Raw genomic sequence first — 23,261 nt, 5'->3', positions numbered from 1 at the left:
TACATACATGCTGCATTCACACAAAATTAAACTGCCTTATACATATCAGTGATTGCCCAGACAGCACAAGAGGTTGAATCCTTAACCAATGTGACCCTCCAAGTGTTAACTGAACAGGGTGAGGAGCTTAACAGCAACGTCACACTTTCTATAAAGCCTATGCTCCACTTCTTGCCCCACGTTTGAAAACTTTGTGACGAGGCCAGGTCAGCTGCCTGACTTCCACCCACACTATGCAAAGTGCTACTTACATCAATACCAAAACCTGGCAGGGATCCCGAGGTGTTGGAATCCTTTCAGCCGTTCATGCATCTCAAACCCAGACTATATAATACTTGCTAAGATTCCAGCAGCTCGTCTGGCTCCTTTAGTTCCACATCTGGTCCACCCAGACCAGAATGGATTTGTGCCTGCGAGAAATAACTTCCCTCAGCCAGTGCTGATTCTTTCTTGTACTGGAGTATGCCCCTGAAGCCTGGCATCTGGCGGGCTGTCTGGTGCTTGACTTAGAAAAGGCCTTTGACCCCCCTGAAGTGGGCCTACTTGTTTGAGGTGCTTAAGTGACATGGCCAAGAAAACTCCTCAATGCTCATCCCTCTGCCGGGGTGAAAATAGGTAGTCTCATCTCCGACTCAATCGGTATCCCGATTGACAGGAACAACCACCAGAGCTCTCTGCTGTCCCACTGCTGTTCTCACTAGCTATGGAGCAGTTAGCTCACGTCCTCCATGTGCAGGGGCAGCAATGGAGTATACCACTCAATGATGGACTTCACTCAGTTTCCCTATATGTAGATAGTATGCTCCTCTCCCTCAGCACTGCCTGGACCCACTTGGACTGTTTCTGAATTGGACAGTTGGTAATATATGCACAGTGTGGTGGGGCAAGCATCTCGGGCATTGGGGGTCAGGTTGTTTTTTACACTCAGCACGAGGTGAGAGTAAGGGAGTTGGGGATTGGGAAGTTATTGGTGGCCGTGACTGAGCAAACTAGCTACTCTATGTGGTGGCATGGGGTGTAGATGGGAGGCACCCATATGGTCCCCGATCATCCCAACAGATAAGGATAAGCCTCTCCCTAAGGATTGTATCATGTAATGTTAATGGTAGCAAATGAAGAGTAATGATGAAATATTGGGCGCTCCAATCCCACGACTTGATTCTGCTAAAGGAAATACACTTGAATGGTAATCAATGTAGGATCCTGGGAAAAGGCTCAAAAAGACTTTACTAAATGTCGGCTATGCCACTGGATCGAGGGGGAGAGGATCCTGGCTCGTAGGTCCTTACTGTTTCAAGTTACAAAAATTTGGGTGGAACTCTTTGAACGGTGGGCAGCAGTGGAGGGCACATTAACTGGGAGCATTTACTTGTGGCTTCCTGGTATCTCCAGCTGTGCCTTCAGGGGGCAGGACTGGAGAGGATGTGGGACTGGTTAACCAAGTGTAATGGTGTTGCTACCCAAAGACCACCCACATCTATTATCGTTCACAGGGGTTCTGGGGTTGGTGGATCTCCAGCGGGTGTCACAACTGGGGCCCAGGCAGTTTTCACACACATCATACGTGTCCCAATTCCGGTCAAGATTAGAGTACTTTTCAGTACCAGTGACCCAACAGCACAGATACTGGAACATGACATACCTGCCATGGGGTATCTAGGATTATTCCCTGCAGTCTACTGAGTTGTGGTGATCAGGCTCCTGCATTGGTCCTGTTGGCACCTGGACCGGGCTACTCGGAAACACGCGCAGGACGTGACGCCCACATATTTCCCCAAAAACAGGTGGTTGGTGTCTTCAGGCATGATTCTCTGGGGAGCATACAAGAAGCTAGTAAGAGGTCACTAATTTCCCATGTGGCAGAGAAGAAAATAGTGGAAATGGAGGACGAGATACAGAATGGTGAGGCCAGGCATATAGAGAAAATGGCCCAGAACTGGCAGAGAGCTCAACTCTGCTTTGGGAGGGCATAAGGTGCCTTGTAATTCAGAAAGCCAGGACAGGGCACAGCAGAAAAGAATCTATGAAATGGGGAACAAGGCAGGAAAGATTTTAGCCTGGCTTGCAAAGAAAGAGGAGGGACGGAGATGGAGCCCAGTGATCTGGATGCCACAGGGAGTGCTGACAGGCTTGGCAGAGGCGAGTGGGGAAATCTCCATTTGGTTCCTGGGTGATCTGTATACCTTGCATCTCTCCCCAGAGGTGAGGGGAGACATGCAGAAATTCATGAGTGCTATTCCAGTCACGCAGCTGTGAAGTAAAACTAGGAAATCCCTCAGATGCTTACATTACGGAGAGGGATCCCAAATTAACAGCAGGGAATCTTCAGGACACTGGCATCCCCAGAGTTCTTCAAATATGTCAAAAGCAGGGTGGTAAAGCCACTACAAGACATATACTGTGAGGCTTGGGAGAGGGTCGAGCTTCCCAGCGACCTTGAACAGGTGACTATCTTCCTAACTCACAAGCCTGAGGTGGTGCCAGTGGAATGTGTACTATACAGACTGTCTACTGCATATAGAAATGAAAATACTTGCTAAAGTTATGGCTAACTGTTCAGTGCAAGCAATAGATAGTATGGTTGCCTCTGACAAATTTGGCCTGAAGGTCCACCAGGCACAGATAATGGCATCTGTTTGGGTGCCTGACCCGCTGACAGTGTGTGAGGGAACTGACACCAAGAACGCTTTTGATTTATTAGAAGGGCCCTCCCATATGGCGCTGTGAAACAGATGGGATTCAGACCCTCCTTCCAGACATGGGTGCCTCTTTTCTACCAGAGGCTGATGGCGAGGGTGCAAATAAATGAAGCACTCTTAGACAAATTTGAATTGCACAGGGGCACTCACTAGGGATGTTCCCTGTCCTCACCACTCTTTGTGGTGGCGATGGAACCACTAGCGAATTGGATAAAACGAGACACATTGCCAAGAGAACTACGATTGAATGGAGGCTGGGAGGATATTGTCTCCCTCTACGCGGACAGTGTCCTATTGTACCTTGTGGACCTGGATAGACTCCCTCCCAAGAGTTTTAGAAATTCTTTAAGTCTTCAGTTTTTACTTCGGCATAAAAATTAACTGGAGGAAGTCTGTTGCATACCCACTGTCTTATTGGTCACCAAAAGATTAGTGGTCGAATCCACCAATTTGGGAGGAAACAAGGTTCACCTAACTAGGTGCATATGTGACCATGGACAGAAAATCGTTTCATGATAGGACTTTGTGAAACATGCTGGCGCTCTTTTGCTGGGGGGTAGCCCTCTGGCGTTGACTCTCCTCTCCCTGAAGGTTGGCCCTATAAAAGATGATATACCTGCCCAAATCTTTTTATGCCCTACACAATGTGTTGTTTGAGGTTCCAGACCACTTCACTAAAGCAGTGAAGGTCGAGGTCAAAACCTTACTGTGGAACAGTGGCATGCCAGAGATAGCACTAAGCACTCTGACCAGACTGATAATGTATGGGGGCATATCTTTGCAGGATCTATGCTTGTACTACTGGATGACAACTGCTGGTGGTCAATGATAGGCCCATTGTGGACCAAAGAGAGCCATCTCTTATGGCTAACAGGAGGTTACTAAATCCACAAGGATATACTTGGCAGATGTATGGATCTGAGAGTTTTCTGGCTCTCCTGGAACCAACAGCCTCAGTGGTCCAGACTTGGTGACGTGTGACATGCAGGTTGGGTTAGGGAGATAAATTGACACTAGATGTGCCACTGTGGAATTCAGGAGCTACACAGGGTGGCAAGATACAGGCAATGGGATATGCTTGGCATCACAAAGCCAGGGAACCAGTGAAGTGACATGGGAGGCTGTCTTTCGAGGATTTGCAGAGACCGTATGATATGTTAGGGGGCCAGTTCCTATGTTGTTTGCAAGCCAAATCAATTCTTGACCGCCAACTTGAGCAGTCCCAAAATTTAGAGGAAGAGAACATGTTATCGTATAGGGTACTAGGGGCCCTCTGCACAGACAGACTATATTCCTGAACTACTCTACACTCCTCGCAAATAGTTCGTCCCCATTCCAGACACTGAGAGAGAGATGGGAGGGCAATCTGGGCAGAATTGAGGATGAATAGAAGGCATCTGGTAGATATCCTGAAGAGGTCACCTTCCAAGCTGGATTTCAGCTGAATCAGCTGAATCTACTGCATTGGGCCTAATTCACCCGCAGAAGGCTGCAGCAATGGACACAATAAATACTGACCGATGCTTGAGAGGATGTGGCCAACGTGACACCCTGCTGCACATGATCTAGGAGTGCTGAAGAGTGAGGTGTTTGTTTTGGATGGGCACACACACAGCTTTCGTCTGTGGTGGGAGATACACTGGTATTCACCCCCTGGCTTATCACCCTGGACATCTGGGGAGATGTGACCTTGACAGATACACACTCCTCTGAAACGCAGTCCTGGTGGTCACAGGACGAGCAATGCTACATTATTGGGAGAAAGCGGAAATTCCATTTGTAAAGGACTTGCTGTCCTAACATGGAGTGGTGTAGACAGAATGCAGAGATGAGCCCAGATGTTTGTAAAGATCTGGGGCCAGCGGCAGGAGTACAGAGGAGGGTGAAAGGGGTGGGCCAACCTCTTGTCTGCGTGGATGGCTCTGTAATCATGAAGGTCCTTAGGAGTGGGTGGGGGGGATTCCCATGAAGAACATAGTTACAGGGATTGAGGGTTGGGAACAGATCCCCTGTTGAAACACAAATTAAGCACTGCATATCCGTAGATGTTATTAAAAATTATTTGTACCATTTGCATGCTGCAGCACCTGGTTGTTCAGTTGATTGTCGTTCGCAAGAAATTCTTGCTCATTAGGATAAATCATCAATTAAAAGATATGAAAAAAAGATTCCAGTTGCAACATTGTGGAAAACCATACCTGCCACTCTGGTGTTTTCCTGAGTGCTGGCTAGGGGCTGCTGTCAGTGCAGATGGGCTGCCATGATCGAATCAGTGCTGTACGACCCTATTGTAGTCTCTGCCTCCTGCATGTGAACATTTTACCAGATCTGATTTTGGTTTCCAATGAGGTCCTGACATGGTAGATCACCATGCCAGTGAACAGGATGAGGGATGTAAGGACATGGTTTCAGCTTCAGGTGCAAGTGCCCAATACTGTGGCCTACTTCACATGCTGACAGGCTAGGATTTTTTTTTTTTAAATGAACAGAAATGTTTCAGATCCATTGGTGTTTTAAACAATGTAATGATATCGCATAGAGCTTTTCTTTTTACATATTGGCACCTTTTTTTAAGTCCTCTCTACTTCTCCTAAGGAAATGTGGTCCTGGTAGCCCAGAAAGTAGCAATCTCCTCCCAAAACAAGGGCACTGAACAAAGTTATCTCTACCCAGTGAGTACAAAACAAAAACTACAAGATAAAAACAAAAAATACAGTTTATATAGTTAAGTGAGTTAATTTACTCTGTAGTGTATAATCAACTTGGAACATAAACTGTAGTTCATCTCGGGGATTCCTTATTACATAGGCAGTCTGCGATACTGGATTAGCAGAACACATATTTCACTCACATAGAAAACCCTCCCAACTCCCCATTTCAGTAGTACATGCCAACGTACCTCTCTTCCTTTCATTACCTCATTATCTTCATGTTACGTCACAAAGCTTTGACACTGGTTTGCCACAAATCTCAGAGCATTTGAGTAATGGTGTATTTGGACGATATCTTATCTCTTGATTCAGTCGTTCGTCAGAATATGCTATGCAGACGATGAGATTACTCTTTTGAGAACTTCTTTTTGTCTTAAATACAGAAATTTGCCTTTGTTTCAGCCACACTAGCTGAATTTATTTTCTTTGTTGTGGATGTCAATCAATTCTTAAACTTTCGGAGACCAACATTTGGAATATCAAGAGAAAAATTAGTCACCTAGGGTGTGTTATCTCCACCATACAAACAGTCTTCTGGATCTGCTTTATTATCAGACCTTGCTGAGATTTAAATATGATGTTTACAAACATGCCACTGCTTCTACTCCTCAACCCCTCCCTGTTTACTATTCCATCTCGCCTCCATACTCTTCCACTCACCTGTGTTCTGTTCCTTCCCTGCCCCAATCCGCCCCAGGCTGTTTTTTTCCCCTCTATTTTTTCAGCTGGCTTGCAGGAACCAGTTGCTGCCAGGCCACTCTTTTCTAAATAATATTGTTTCTCACATTTGTATGTCAAAGCCTACCACACAGCACAGCTGTCTGGTTTGCTAAAGACAGCTCAGGGACTTTGAGAAAATTGACCTAGGAATGCATTCCGCCTGTTGATTACCATTGGCTTTGTGGTTTGCAACTCACACTTTCTGGCTTTCCATTTGCTGTCTTTATTTGCTTTAAACTCTACTTGTTGTGTTTGTTCCTCCTGTTGCCTAAACCATGTTTTATGTGTCCTTCCACAAACTTGTTTCCTGTTAACAGGCCTTTTATTCTTGTTCTTATCTTGTAACATTTTCTATGCATTCAAAGACAGAGGTCAACTATTAGGCGCTGTCTTTCAAAGATGCTTGTTTTCTTTTCTTTCTCCGACTTCAACGTGAGAGGATTTATGTGACAATCTTGCTGGATACTGAGGGTAGAAAAGAGGTTATTCGTAGCTTGTGTTGGCTGCAGATACACATGCTATGCACACTCTTGCCACCTAGTGTTGGGTTCAGACTCTGCATGCAACTTGTTTTTCTCGTGGAGGTCTTTATGGTTGATGTTGTGCGTCATATCTCCAAATCCTCGAGGCATTGCTCATGTTCAGCCGTTCCTTTGTTAGATTATTTTTTTCTGCTATCGGACTTTGACTGCGTCAGAGCTCTGAAGTTTTTGACTGCCAAGCGGCCTGTGGACGCCTAACTGTTACAGGATCAACAGTGAAAATAGACACATAGCTCCTACGGCAGTTGGAGCAAAGTAGGGCACACTCAGTTGCAGCTGACTACGAATTTCTTCGTCCTCCACAACCGTTTAGAATGGTCATCTCCGGGTACTTGAGGCTAAAAAAGAACAGCTTATTTAGAAGGTGCCCTCAGTGCAGGGCAAAGTACACCCACTCCGACACCCATGACGTCTGCAACCTGTGCCTGTTGTTGGAGCACAAGGAGCAGGACTGTGCCACATTTACCTTGTTCAAAAACAACAAAGCACTCAAACAGATGTGATCTGAGACTAGCGGACACCATGGAGATGCAAGGGAAGCAGAGTTATCGGAAGATGAAGTCCACAGCGAGGGCAAGTTGTAAGTCAACATCACACTTACTCAGGGGTACATCATTGCCAGCCTGCACTCTTTTGCCTCTAGTGAGTCCAGTGGGGGAGAAGAGTCACTTACAGGTTGAGGGGGCATGCACCAGACTCCAGTACCTGCATTGGCACCCCTAATGAAGAAGGCGCCAAGGGCCATAAGTACAATTGACACACCTGAATTGAACAAAGTTGTACATAGCCATCCCCCTCCATGCCACAGTGCTCCATAGCCCCAGGATTCTGGTCAACATTGAGAGTGTGCCTCTGAGCCAAGACAGGATGAGAAGGTTCCAAATTTCATTTGGGTGACCAGGCATAGAGACAAGGAGGGAGTCGACACCAGGCCTACATCGGTGCCGAAACAACTGCCGACGTCGAGCCATGCATTGGCACCAACGAAACATCCGTGCCCGGCTTAGATGCTGATGTACTCCGGTCCAAAAAAAAATGCTTGCCGTCGAGTCTTTCGGAATCCAAACAGTCATCAGCTCCAAAGAAACAAAAGGAACATGGTCACTGTTAGATGCCAAAGAAAACCATGGCTCCAACCTTTACCAAGACAGAAGTGCCTTCCTCAGCCACAACAGTAGTACCGGAGAAGCAGGCAACTGGATCACAAAAACAAGCCTTACAAGAGGAAGAAGGCAGTGTTTTTGAGGGCTCACACAGGTACATGCAGGAGAAGGCACCATAAACAGTCATCCAAAAGACCGTGTCAACAGTTGGATGTGCCACAACCACAAGCCCCCATGCCTTTACAACAACCTCTATCCTCACGTACAAGATCACCCTCACCTACTCAGTAAAATGAAAGAGGGGATAGCCCTGTGCTTTAGGAGTATTACTCCAACTGAGTGATGTCCACCTCAGCCCATACTCTTGGGATGACTATTATGTGGTCCTTCCGGACACCGACACAGGGCTGCCAATCCCATCAAAAGCACCTCCACCAGATGACACTTCCTGACACCGTAGTGTCATACAAAGGACTCCGGAGTACCATAAACTACCCATGCAGACCACAGAGTAAGAAACCGATTTCTTGGTGGGAACACTCTTCAAAACCGAAAGTATGGTACAGTATCTATTGATGATAGGTTCTATTTTAAATGTATCCAAAGACATTTTTAGAGATCCTGTCAAATCTGTAGTACTTACACAAAGGATAGAACACAAATACAGGCCTTCTCCACCATACCCTATATATTTCAGGGGAACACTCTACTGCAGACTCCCTAGTCGTCACTACAGCTTGGAAAAGAACAGCCTTGCAGGGCACTGGGGAAGCTCCAGCTCCTGACCAGGACAATAAAGGCATTGATGCAGCGGGAGGAAAGGTTGGCTACAGAAAACTTCAGTCACTGGCGAATTGCTAATTCTCTGGGCCTATTGTCAAGCTATAACAGGGCCACATGGGATGAGATGGAGGGCTTACTAGAACATGTCCCTTGCCAATACAAGAAAAAAAAGGGAAGATCTAGTTGTGGAAGGGATTAAAAATATCAAACCCAACCATCTGATGTGCATTAGATAGTGTAGATATCGCAGCACAAGGCATTAATTTATCAGTAATACTCCATAGACATGCATGGCTTTGCATATCTGTGTTTAATCCTATAGTACAACAGCACATTTTGAACATTCTTTTTGATGGTAAACCTTTTTTTGGTCCAGAGCTTGACATGTAACTGGAAAATAATAAAAAAGAATACAAAAACAGCCAAGTCAATGGGAGCCTTACAATACATGACACAAAAGCAAGAGCCCTTTTGGAGCTACCAAGGGAGAGGGGCTTCAAAGAATACCACACCAGAGACACCATGCTACCAATGACAACAACAGCAATGCCACCAGCAATCAGGAAATGTCTTATTACTGAGGTGGCTATAAGTCACAAGCTAGCAGTAAAGGAACGCCTACAAAGGGAGCCTCTACCACCGAACAGTGACTCACCAACCATTCCTCCTTACCACACACCACCTGTCGGGTTAAGGCTACAATACCTCTATTAGTTGTGCTCATAGGTGACATTGTACCAATGGGTGTTAGACATCATCACTCAGGGATAATGTCTGGAGCTCAAACAACAACCTCCAAATATCCCACCAAGAAGACACATCCTCAACCCACAGCATATACACCTGTTGAAGAAAGAAGTAAAAACATTATAACAAAAAGGGGTGATAGAACTTGTCCTACGCAAACATCAAGGACCCTATACTTCCTAGTACCCAAAAAGGATGACACGCTCCGTCCTGTTCTGGACTTCAGCCCACTCAATATATACATCATATCTGAACACTTTCATATGGTGACACTTAAGGATATGATACCACGACTACAAGAAGGTGACTTCATGGCTGCATTAAAGCTGATAGACGCATACTTTCATATCCAAATCCATCTGGCACATCACTGATTCCTTCGGTTCGTGGTAATTGAACATTACTATCAGTTCAAAGTGCTACTATTCAATGTAACAGTCCCATGCGTGTTCACCAGATGCTTAGCTGTAATAGCTGCAAATCTAAGAAGGCAAAACATACATGTCTTTTCTTATCTGGATCAAAAACACCAGCAAACAAAACTGTCTACAGCACACTACAACTATCAACCTTTTACACAAATTGGGATTTACAAACAATGCCACCAAATCCCATCTACAGCTGTTCCAGATACAACTTTACCTTGGAGCCATACTCAATTTGATCACAGCAAAAGCTTACCCCAACCCACAGAGGTTCCCAATCTCCAGAACGAACTGGCTCTTTTAACGTCACATCGTCTACTAGTCACAATGGTGATGTGCCTTCTAGGTATGATGGCTTCTTACACTGTGATAGTTTCACATGCAAGACCACATATGAGACCCCTATAAGAGTGTTTAGCATCACAGTGGTCACAATCTAGGGGCGAAAATGCAACACAAAAAGATGGACGGAATGCTGAGCATTGTCAAACATTCACCCCCAGTCACAGATCTGGGTTTAATCCATAGTTATTTTGCTTGCCACGCTATTCCAGTTTGGACCCAGCCATATGCAAATCGGCCTTAACCCTACTCCACAAGGGAACAGTCCAGCCCGAACTGCCAGGGCAGGATCCCTGGACTAGAAAACAAGCATCCTGGGACTGGTTTCCAGGTATCGCCCCTCATCAGCCAGGCTAGCTTGAAATTGGTGGCGTGCCAGGGAAGGGACTGACATCTGGGCATATCCTTCCCATTATAGGGCAAAAATGCAACACAAAAAAATGATTGATAGAATGCTGAAAATTGTCAAACATTCACCCCCATTCATAGATCTGGGTTTAATCCATTGTTACTTTGCTCGCCATGCCATTACAGTGGAAAGTCCACACACAAGTTTTAAAAACATACTTCCAACGGCAGAGGACTCCAACAATATAGCTCTTTGCCACCGTAGAACACACAAATCCAGGCGCCCACATCCACAATCCAAAGGCAATGCAATATGGATTAACTGGTCAGGAATTTTTGCATATGCTTTTCCACCTCTCGCACTCATTGACTATGTGGTCAGGAAACTCAGACAAACATCACTAAGATGATACTTATAGCTCCAACATTTGCCTGGCAAACATGGTACACAATGTCGTTGGATCTCTTCCTAGGACATCACAACAAGCTTCTGAACATTCCAGATCTTCTCACTTTTAGCAGGGCACACAGGCACCCCAGTGTTCAACAGCTCAGTCTTGCAATCTGGCTCCTGAGGTCGTAGAATTGAGGTACCTATAATTCCCTCCATGCGCATTTTAGAGGAAGCCACAACACCAACCACAAGAGTGTTATGCAGCAAATTGAATAACTTTATTCAGTATTGTGCTACAAACAACATAAATCCTTCATCACCGTCTGAACAGCAGATTACGCAGTTACTTCTTCAAAAATCACATTTTGCATACACATTTATAAAACTGTGTTTAGCAGCAATTGCTGCATATCTACAAAACAGAAAACAACATAAAAGCTTTCATGGAGGGGCTTGTCATTCCACCACGTACATCTCTTGTACCATCCTGGAACTTAAAATAGTGTTGATACAATTAATGTCTGTACCATTTGAACCCATGCAGAAATACAAAATACAAATCTTAACATGCAAAGTGGCCTTCCTTGTTGTAATTACATCACTAAGAAGAGTGAGCGAAAAATATGCACTAACTATTGAGAAACCATATTTCAAGACAAGGTTCACTTGCATACAAACCCAAAGTTTCTGCCAAAAGTTATATTGCATTTCCACTTAAATCAGACATTGAATTTACCGGTCTTCTTTCCAAAACCAGAAACAGTTGCAGAAAGGGTGTTACATACCCTAGATGTTCAATATGCCGTTATGTACAATGTGGAAAGAACAAAAACCTTTTGAAAAACACAACTATTTGTAGCTTTATTAAGTCCAAAGAAAGGTAATCCTGTCTCAAAAGCGGGAATCGCTAGATGGTTAGTTAAATGCATACAAATTTGCTACAGCAAAGCAAATTGAACACCATCCACTATGCCAAAGGCGCATTCCACAAGAAAACAAGCATTTGCAATACAATGGGTCTAGCGTTTGCTCGAGTTAGAGCTATTAGCTTTGTAAATTCCTAGCTGGACTTTTTGAGCCACATAAATTAAGACTGGAAAGTAAAACAGTTGACATAAGCAAGTCAATTCAAAGCGCCACGGCCGCCGTGAGCACGAAGGAGAGACAAAAAAGGGAAGAAAAAAAAAACAGTTTTCAGTTTGACATATCGGCAAACGTGCAATTATCCATATAACAGGATCGGTCCCCAAGGCGGTAAAAAAAATCGCCCCAAGGAGGGACTAATGTAAAGCATTTACCAATGCCATCTGAGGATTTTTGAAATGCAAGCCCAGGTAAGAGTGAAAGTGATGGGCGTGAGGTAAGCGTGGTTAAAAGCCCACATAGATACCAACACGTCGGAAAAGCAGCGCTTGCGCGCTTCTATACTCAACCTCAAAAGAAGCATCAATGGCTTTCTTGGTAAATATCCCATTGACCGAGATTTGCAAAGTGGCAAAATGGATAAACCCACGCACTTTTACCAAATACTACTGTGTGGATGTACAAGCCAGACAAGAAGCTCTAGTGGGAGAAACACTATTACGCATATTATTGCATGCAACTACACCATCTAAGGCTTAAAGCCACCGTAAAAAGAGTACTGCTGTATAGTCTATGCATAGCATGTGTATCTGCAGCCAGCACATGCTACGAATGGATTATGCTATTTACCTTATAAGCATCTATTCGTCGATGCTTATAGGGCTTGTATTAGATGGTGACACACATACACACTAAATTTAAGCATGATCAACAGCAAATGCTAACTTAGCAGACTATACCCTCACTTCCAGTATGTCAGGGTAAAAACACTGTAATCTAACAAAGAAACTGTTGAACGTGCGTAATGGCTTGAGGAGGAGGAGATACGATGCACACTGTTGACCATAAAGACTTCCTCGAGAAAAACAAATTGCAGATTCCGGGCCAAACACTAGGTGGCAGGAGTGTGCATAGCATGTGAATCTGCAGCACTACACCCTACAAATAGATGCCTACAGGGTAAATAACAATCCTTTTCTAGCACACACCACCATTTAAATGAGCTGTGTAAATATGTTGGACTATATCATAGTAAGGAACACAAATGAAGCACGTTTTGTTATTTCTGAAGTGTGTTGGAAACAAATACTTAAATGATCAAAATGAATCATTAAACTAGGTGACATAATTTCTACACATTTTCATCTGTGCGCTGTATTGTTTTATTACTAAAACTGTATGTCTGTGCAAATGTAAGGGTCATTTCAATTGAAAATGTGCGGTCTGTAATGGCAATGTGCTACCACACCATGAATACTCCACTCCACTACTCCGCACTACTACACTACGCTGCACCACTCCACTTTACACCTCTGTCCTACACCACTTCATGCTTTGCCTCTCTGGTCTACCGTGTACTGCTGTACTCTACAGCAGTGCACTCTTTGCCACTGCGCTCTACATCACTCCAGTCTAGGCCATACCAATCTACTCTGCACCACCCTGCAGCCCATCACTCTGTGCCACTGCACTCTACGTCAGTACACTGCACCACTGCATTTACTCTGTAGCACTCAACACTATGCCCTTGCACTCTAAGCCAGTTAACTGTGCTCCAGTGTAATCTATTCTGCACCACTACATGCTATGCCACTCCAGTCACCACTTTACTTAACTCCATTACACTCTGCAACTCTTCCTAACTGTACTCTACCCTGCTCCACTCAGCCACTTCAATCTACTCTGAACCATTCTACTCTATTCCACTGCAATCTGTGCCACTTTACTCAACTGTGTGCCACTCTACTCTATTCTGCGCCACTCCATTCAATACCATTGCACCCTACCTCACTCTACTCTTAACCACTTCTCTGTCACTGCTCTCTACGCCACTTAACTGTACATCACTGTATTCTACACCACTGCTCTCTACGCCAATCTACTCCTCTCTATATCACTGCACTCTGACACTCTACTCTGCAACATTCCACTCTCCACCACTGAACTCTGTGCTATTCTGCTCTACTCCACTGCACTCTGTGGCTCTTTACTTTGCACCATGATATACCATTCTGCACCACTGCACTCTATGCCACTTGACCGTACTCCGCGCCGCTCTACTCTGCACCACTCCATGCCACTGCATTCTGCGATGCTGCATTGTACACCACTGAACTCAATGCTACTGCACTTTATGCCAATGCAGTGCGCCACTCCAGTATATGCCACTCTACGCGACTCCACACTGTGGGTCTCATTACTACCCTGCATGACTGCCAGGGCCATGTAGGAGGTCGAACCCCCATCAAAGCAAGTAGTCCGGCCTCCACATTACGACTGTTGCGGAGCTCTCACGGTCGGACTGCCGACACCGCCAGGTTGCTACCAGCCGACAGCCTGGTGGTGCCAGGGGTCTCAATCCGCCAGGGCAGCGCTACGCTGGGGATTACGAGTCCCCTTTCCACCAGCCTTTGCATGGCAGTAGCACCGCCATGCAAAGGCTGGCGGGAAGAGGGTGCCAAGGGCCCCCATGGACAGCCCTATGACACTTTTCACTTAACTAATTGCGGGCAGTGAAAAGCGCAATGGTTGCTGTCACACCTGACACCACCACATTGCCGCCTGCTCAATTATGAGCAGGGGTCAATGTGAAGGCCCTGTCACCTGCTAGGCCGGCGGGCAACTCCTAAAAGGGCCGGGGGCAGAACCCGTGTGGCAGTCTTACGTGTGAATGAGTTTGGCAGGCAACCTCTGCCACCCGCAAAAATCTTAATGAGAACCATGCCACTCCAATACACAATACTCTCTGCCACCCCACTCAACAACACTATACTCCACTCTTCACCTTTCCACTGTACAGCCCTCCATGCCACTCTCTGCTATTCCACTAACTTTTAGCCACGCTGAACAGCAGCCACACTGGTGAACAACATGGCTAAAACACATTGGCAAAGCCAATAGTTCTAGCATAGGCGAGACCTATTGACTTTGCCAGTGCTTGTTTTAATTATACAAACACACACTCTCTCACTTTCTCTTTCTGCATTGGCCATCTTGGAACAGTAAATTAAAAAGAAAAAATAGCAACTGCAGCATTATAACACATATGTGTGCATGCATGCCTGTGCCTATTTAAGTCATCACACTAAAGCTGCCACAGTGCCATGACGCATGTCTGCGTGCTTGACGACGCGTACACCTTTCTCATTGCTCTGGGGCATTTTTGTGTCATTGGTGTATAAGCGATAACCATTTTTTTTGAAAATGCTAAATAGCATTTGTAAAATGCAACGGCAAAACCAAATGGTGGACCTTTAGGTTGTGCTAATGTTGTTTCACTCTAGGAAAGTGCAAAACTAGAAGGCATTCTCACATCCAGTGACTGGTCAGAGAACTCTGCCTCGGTACATGTTCTATAACAAGCCGGTGATACATGCTTGTAAAGAGTTGTCCAAATGTTCAAAACCAGCATGACCTGAATCTCCAGTCTTTTCATAAAATGCAGATTTTCCTGATTAGGCAGCGGTGGCTGATTTTTTTTTTTTTTTTTTTTTTTTTTTTACTATTATTACTAAAAACACGCGGGTGTTTATACCTGCGTTTGTGGTATTTGCCGAACCGGCTTGATCAATCCTATGCCCATTTCATGTTGAGTTTACTTGTTTTGCATTTCCTACCAAGGCCAGTGACGACGGGGTTTGAGGTGGGCCGCAGTCATCGGAAAGATCTTCTATTTCGTGCTTCTGCTTCGTTTCTGTCATTAACAGTGTTAAGTTAACCTTTGGAGAGAAGGAAAGTTCGAAGGAAAGTTCGGACCCTTCATCTCAGGCTCACTTAGCTACACGTTTACTCCAGTGACGGCCCTTGTCATTTCGCACAGTGAGCAGTGCAATCCGATGCACCCAAATTACAGAGCAAAAAAAGTCAAAGAACATTATTAAAAGAACGCGTCTGCCTTCTTTTATAGATCAAACTGGCCGTTCACTTTTATTGTAAATACACCTTTCTGTGGTTAGTGTAGGTAACTGGTGCGATTGATCTCTCCAGGGTGCAAGAGTAGCGAGCTAACCTACCCCCTCACCCCACCTTTCCCAGTTCCTCGAGTCCCCGCCAAGAACAGGTTAGCCGTGTACTCCGGGTGATTGAGCCGTTGGAACACGTCCCTTAACAGAAATGTAGTGAATTACTTACTAGAACAGCCTCTGGCGAATAAGCGCATCTCACGGAACAGTTGCCAAGGAGACGTTCACGTTGCGCAAATAAAGTAAGCGGCGCGTGATAAAGCCCCAGCAAGTGCCTGCGCACAAAGATGTCTCGCTGTTGATCAAGTGTCACTTTGTGAATTCTTGGGGACAAAGAGCGGAAACTAATCTTTCCAGGTCTCCGAGGCTCAAAAAGGCTCGGCAGGTAATGAACACAGGCTTCTTCGGGCCTGGCCTGTGTAAAAATAAAGAAGTGCACACTGCATAATGGCGCGAAGGCGTGCGTTTCCTCGCCTCTGCCCTCTTCTGGCTACGTCCAGTGCTGTTAGAAAGGAAATGGGAAGGCTTAAACGTGTTTCGGTTTTGATTCTCTTGAAAGCTCAAACACTTGAAACTGAAATAACTAACGTGGATGTCATTTTGCATTTGGTGACCTAAACTTCACAGAAAGATGCTCAACTGAACAACCATAGACCGATATAAACCAAAGCTGACCTTTGAACCCTGAGTTTTTCTAGCAGACTTCCTATCCAAAAGGATGGCGACGGGGAGGAAAGGGCTTAGAGTGAATGGGCATTCCTGCCGGGGCCAAGCAGAGAGAGACTGCAAACAACAGACACATTCCCAAGGATAGCCGGCGTCATTCATGGCGTAGACGCCTAGAGGTGCCCCCGAGCTCTCTGTGGAACAAGTGCACTAGTCTGGGATTTACTGACATATCTGCGTGACCAGTGGCCTGGCAGGCTATTTGTTCATTTTCTTTTGGGTCAGTGGCCCTGAGTGCTCTCAAAGACAAGCTGGCACATTGCGACGCCCCCTGTTAAGCTCCCCATGTTCGTTTAGACACATCAGCAACGCGACGTACTATCCCTGCAATTCTCTGAGGTGTTCTCACACCAGACAAGACACACGCTGAATGTGTATGTGAAGATGTTCAGTAGACGTGTTTCTTTGCCCTACTGGTTCAAGGTTAAATTTCTGTGTGTTGTAATTTTGCACCAGTGTTTCGACCTGTCAACTTTGCGCGTATTTGTTAAATCCTTTTATAAAGAAAAGACCTGCAGCTTTTGCATATTTTCTTGGGATGGGCATCTCATACAAATATTTCTAAAATTAAACAAGTTACAGACTATTTAACACCAGCACTTTATCATTCCTATAACCATGCACTATTCTGAGTGATGCTTTTATATAGGAAGGGAACGACTGGAACTTTCTGTTAGGCTGTTGTGGGAACATGGGCAACGCATATTAAAACGCTTAGAATGAGCTTAGAATATTTTAGTACAAGTAGAGATGGTGGTGCGGTTGAAGTATATGAAGGAGCTGGATGGCAGTTGGTTCAGATGTGTGCCGAACAGGATGTACATTATGTCAATTATTTAAGGTAAATGGGTCTTAGAGCAGGTTCAGGAAGAGAAATGAACTCCATCGTGGGAAGTGACACACTTTTATTTTTAAGAGTTTTAAAATGCATTCTACGATTTTACCAAAAAAGTTTCCCCAAAGTTAAGGCAGCAGAATCACTGGTAGAGAAAATGTCTCAATAATGTCTTGATTTCCCTCCATGCCTAGATCTGAGAGTTCAGAAACAGTCTGCAATCTAATTCGCCATTTACCTAAACTGCCTCATCCTCTTGGGTGTACCCCTTTCCCGGCTGTAGCGCAGTGGCGGTTCAGGATGAGCTATTCCACTAAGGGCTATATGTACGAAAGCTTTTTCCCATAGACACAGAATGGGTAAAATCCTTTGGTACATCTTGCCCTAAGCCCCCAATCTAGGGGCAAAGCCTAACCTCCTCCAGTTCAGAAAACTCTTGATGATTGAACTCTTCAGACAGCTATTTATCTGATCGGGTATCTGTCGGAACTTCAGTAGATGAATGAAGGATAAGGGTGCCTGATCTCTTTACTTGGTACTCTTACTGACTGTGCTCTCTAGTGACCGCTTTAGAAAATTCAAAAATAAATAAAAGCAAGCCTCATCTATGCTAACACATTTTGTGCCTGGGTCTCATTAGAAATTGCTGTTACAAAAGTGCAAAATCTGGTAATCTGACATGTACTGAGAGTTTAGAAAAAAATTCCCCATTGGCCTATAGCTACATCATAGTTTATTTTATTTTTTATTTATTTTACATTTATTTTATTTTTTATTTATTTTACATTTGTCTGAATCACAAATGTGAGTCTCGTAAACTGAGAATTCACTCTGTCTCTCACAGGCTGCTTCCTTGATTACCAGCATAAAATCTTCTGTTTGCTGTTCTTGTGGTTCTATATAGAACAGTCGCGTTTTGTTGTGGTGTCCTCGGATCATGTGATGCCATTTGTCTCTGCGTTTTAGTCAGCAGTCCTTTGCATATAGAAATGTTTAATTCTTTAAGGGAAATACTTTGTTACCAGTCCCAAAACACAAAGTTACTGATGACCCGGATCATGCAGCCCATGGATGGCTTTGAATTGGAACGATGACTGTTTCAAATATAGAAGTACCTCTCCAAGCAGTGCAGCTAGCATACAAAAGCTGTGGAAGAATCTTAAAGAAACAAACAAGGAGAACCTTAAGACAGGGATTCCACTTGACTGGGGCCAGCAACTACAGAAAGCATAGAAGTATACATTAGGGCTTGAAGATGTGGAAACCTGGAACACATTTGAGCAGATAGTTAGTTGAGTGAGATCCAAGTAGGCTTGACCAACCACGAAAAATATTGTCAAAACACTTGCACCACTAAACACATTTGATAATATAGATAAGTCGTCTAATTAAAGGGATCAAATAGGCACATTCAGTGTTTGTTCTACTGTCCCTAGAAATACAGTATAACTCCTACAATCAGAACAGTTCATCTACAAACAATAGTATAGCTAGTTTAACACACTTGTTAAGAGACTAAGAAAGGGTAGTAGTCATGTCACTCATTTGAGGCCTGCCAAGGTCCCAAAAACGACTAATTGCACGGCTGGCACAGGATAGCTGGAGGGTTTTAAGACTGTCTCTTTGGAATGCACCCCAAAAAGACATCTCACAGAGGACTGTCTATCTGCTTGCAGGACCACCCACAAAAGAAGCGCAGCTGCAGAGAAAACAGTCGCTTTTGTGGTGTGGCTTTCCAAACCACACCACAGTACACTCATCGCTCAGGCCAAGAGTGGCCTTCAGACACGCCCACTGGACGGCCCGCATGCATAAATGCACAAGCTTTGCAGGAAGAATCACATGGAGGTGTAGTAATTGAAAAGTTTGCCCCATGAAAATATGCATAACACAAACAAAGAGTTGTGTAAAAAGCAAAGACCAGCCGAAAATGTCAAGCCTGCATTATGCTGTTGGTCACATATGTACACTTAGATTTCTTGAGGGAGACCCTGAGAACAGCAACATATACAGAATACTTCACAACCGAAACTTAACACAAACGATTCCTGAAAACTTTTCTGTGCCTGTTTTGTCCTTGAAGGTTTCACATTCAGTTGCTAGGTGAATAGTACACACATGCTGCTAAAAGTATGTTGCTTAAACAAAAAGAAAAATGCTACTTTGTAAGAAAATGTGCAAGAAAATGTACACTTTATTTTGTCAAGTTATTGACACTAAAATGTTGGCAGCCTGCACGGATCTAAGAAGCAGTGGCGGCTGGTGACATTTTAAAGTGTTGAGGCATAAAAGTTTGGGTTGAGTTTTACGTAGAAAAGTGAGCCAGCACAATATATTAGGAGGGGTTGTTTTTGCCCCGAGAAAAAAAATGGAAAAAAAGAGTAGAAAATGGTGCATTTTAAAGCAAATTTGAATAAAGACAGTTTATGAAGCAACTGTGATTATGTAGTCTTGACATTTTTAAACACATGGAAAACTGTCTCATGTCATACTACATTAAATATGTTCAACGCATACTTTTGTGTCCAAATTGCATAATAAGACATCTAAGGTTTTTAAATATCTTACCGGCACACACAGCATCTGATTGGAAAAACTGAGAGATTTTCATGTCATATTGATTGATGATCTAATAAGTGTGGTCATTGCAAAATTTAAATATAAATTGAAATGATGTTCTGAACATTTATGGTGACTCATATGTAGTATTTTAACTATGCAGGTATAGATATAATACATGGTGGGAGACAACAGTCTCTTCATGACAACATGTCACAAATGTTCTTACAGTCTAGTTATGACATCATTAAAGACGGTCCTATCACTCGTTGATGGTATACTTGCCTATGACTCTCTACAAACTCCTCTGCCTTTTTGGCCAGATTCCTGCTACACAATTAGTGCATATACACACCGTCTACTTTGTATGCATCTCCTTGATACTGGTAAATAGATCACTGTGCTATATTAGAAGGATTACAACTGATGAACTGGAGGTTGAAAAATGATCTCGGTATCAAAACCAAAAGCCCACTTGCCTACCTATTTAAAATACAAATCTGTGAGTTCATGTTATACTGGGTGCTTTGCAGCAGGCAAATTAACCTTCTATGCTACTTTGAGTCAAAGCGGAGACCTCCCCCAGGTCTGCATTAACCACCAGCGTTGTCTCCCCACCATAATAAGCCCTCATATTTTTGAGCACACAAAGATATCTGCCATAGGTAACGTAATGGATACAATAATGTGCATTTTTCTGCTGCTGGTTTAGAAATTGATGTCTTCAGGAGAAACGTGTTTTTGAGCTTTTGACATGGAGACATGGGGCTGAAGTTAAATAGGCCACTAGATGCCGCAAGGAAGGTACACTTATAGACCATTTTGTACGCTGTTTCTTATTAGTCCTCGTTACCCAGCAGGTGTTTGTGTCTGCCAACATCTTCTAACTTTATTTTATTGTTTGGTTTTTGGGTGAACTATCTTGTTAAATGACCCCAAAGAGTAAGTGAGTGCAGCACAGGGGAATTATGGAGGATAGGTGATGTCTGGGATGATGTGGGCCCACATTACTGATAATCCTGGACCAGTGCACTACTGAGAGTTTGACTATTTAACCATTTTTAATTCTTCTTTAAAACAGACCAGGACCTAATTCTGCAGACTCAGTTAACACACACTGGGCCTGATTACGAACTTGGCGGATGGGATACTCAATCACAAACGTGACAGATCTCCCCTCCGCTGTTTTACAAGTTCCATAGGATATAATAGAATTTGTACTACGGCAGATATCAGTCACGTGTATGACGGAATATCCCATCAGCCAAGGTCGTAATCAGGCCGTCTGTCCCAGCGCCTGCAGCCGATGTAAAGAATTTTGCCACAGAAAGGGGTGGAATGTGTTAGTGGAACGCTCGCTGCTAACACGTGCCGTGATCTGAAAGCCAGGACTTCAAATCCCCGTAGCATAAGCCTAGATTTCCATTTCTCCTGTCTTTGTAAATGAGTATTGTTCAAGTTGCTAAGACTAACGCTTCAATATTTGCCGAGGTTGGAAACTGCTGAAGAGTAATTGTCCAAAACGTGGAGGCAGCTATTGCTGCTTGTTGGTGTTAGCAATCTGCCACAGCTCATTTTCGGCAGGTCGGTCACATGATGCATGGGCACCATAGGTAAGGCACGTCTAGTGCCTCCCCCCCCTTTGCTTTGCTTATGCAAGTAACTCCCCCGCCCCCCTTTGTATTACATTTTACATAGATCTGACCAGTCCCCACAGGAGATAGATAAATGCATGAATAAAGTGGTTGGAAGTTGGAAGATGGCCTAATGAGTCAAGTGCTTACTGATGAAGCCAATACCTGACCTGTGCATCATAGGTTTGATTTATTAGCCTTTCATCCTGCCTGGGCAGATTGCGTGATTGCTATTATGTATGGTAATAGTAATGCTCTTTAGACTTGGTAAGATTCACAAACCACGCTATAATGTGGTTCAGAAGCTGTAATTTGCAGAATATGTATTGAGTTACTTTTTGGACAATGAAAGCCACTAATATTGGTCCAAACCTTGAATGACATAGACTGATTCTCAGTGGACTTTGGGGATGCCCACACAAAGGTTTTTTTTTTTTTTAGAAATGTAGTAGTACACTGTAACCACACTAGGAACCTACGATCACAATTGCTCACGCATAGAAAAGTATACATGTGCACACAGACACAACCACACAAAAGCAAGCAACAGGATTTTACAATTAACAACAAAAATCTGGCTTTTATCAAATGACAGCATCTGTAAAAGCGTGTAGGTAATATATGATAGATTGAGAAATAAATGTCCTGCCATTTGACCCATGAACATGGCATTAAAGGGAACCTGACTTTATTGTTAAAAAATAAAATTAAAAAAAATGTTAATTACTTGGTAATCCCAAGAAACAAACCTGTGCATGCAGCAACCCGGGAGTTTTACCGCTCGCTATCGCACACGCCTGCCTTAGAAGAGATGTGCAGAGCCTTAAAAGTAAAGGCACTAAGGATGCAGGGAGACTGGAGATTAGAAACTAAACTTGGCTGGCTGGCAGCACCACTCAATGTGCACCAGTCCTCAGGGGAATTACAGTATTGTTGCATCACCATGTAAGGCATGACCAATCAATCTTTGTCTTCAAAATAAAGCCACTGAGTGATTGGTCATTTCTTTAATTATTCCACCCCTGTCTGCCTTGAAAGCACAGGCCCGCAGGGACAGGCTAGTCTACCCAAACCAATCCAGGCTATGCTCTGATACTTAAAGGTCCATGAGAGCAAAACCGGGATTGGTGTGAGCAGGCAAACTCAGCTCTCCTGAGGAGACCAGGGAGATAGGGTTTTGTTCCCCCAGGCTCCTAAACAGCACTGGTTCAAGGAGCCTGAAGTGCGCATGTCATGTTGGCCTTAGCCATAGACCTGTCCAGACTAACATGCGCACTAGACTCCACACGTCTGCTGAGCATGCCAGTCAACTGGATTGGCCAACATTAACGCCCATCCGAGCAGCAATGGGCGCTGCATAGTCCTTGGATAGGACTTCATTTTTAAGCATTCCACCGTTGCCTTCAGTGGGAGGGCGACGGTCAAACGCTCCAGAGAAGTAGCCGCCACTGCTAAGAAGGTCATGAGTTGAGTTGTATACTGAATAAACGTTACAAAGAGTACTTGTCCTCTTTGTCTTAGTAGAACATTCTACATTTTCTGAAAAGAGAGGAGAGTGTCTTCCTTCAACTGATGGAAAAGTAGCACTTATTCTTTGTTCATCAAAAGGAACAAGGGAAAATAATACAGGAAGTTGTAATGCAAAGCT

The 23,261-nt window shown here is 44.2% G+C and overlaps 1 protein-coding gene across 3 annotated transcripts in view; it reads left to right on the top strand.

The window, feature by feature from the left end:
- KANK1 (KN motif and ankyrin repeat domains 1) overlaps positions 1-23,261 on the top strand; it is a 561,634-nt gene that overhangs the window by 181,050 nt on the left and 357,323 nt on the right. The gene's annotated exons all lie outside the window — the stretch shown is intronic.

The sequence above is a fragment of the Pleurodeles waltl genome, chromosome 1_1, assembly GCF_031143425.1.
Source record: "Pleurodeles waltl isolate 20211129_DDA chromosome 1_1, aPleWal1.hap1.20221129, whole genome shotgun sequence".
In the NCBI taxonomy this organism is placed as follows: Eukaryota; Metazoa; Chordata; class Amphibia; order Caudata; family Salamandridae; genus Pleurodeles; species Pleurodeles waltl.
The sequence above is the reverse complement of the archived record's forward strand: the minus strand, read 5'-3'. Positions and strand labels throughout refer to the sequence as shown.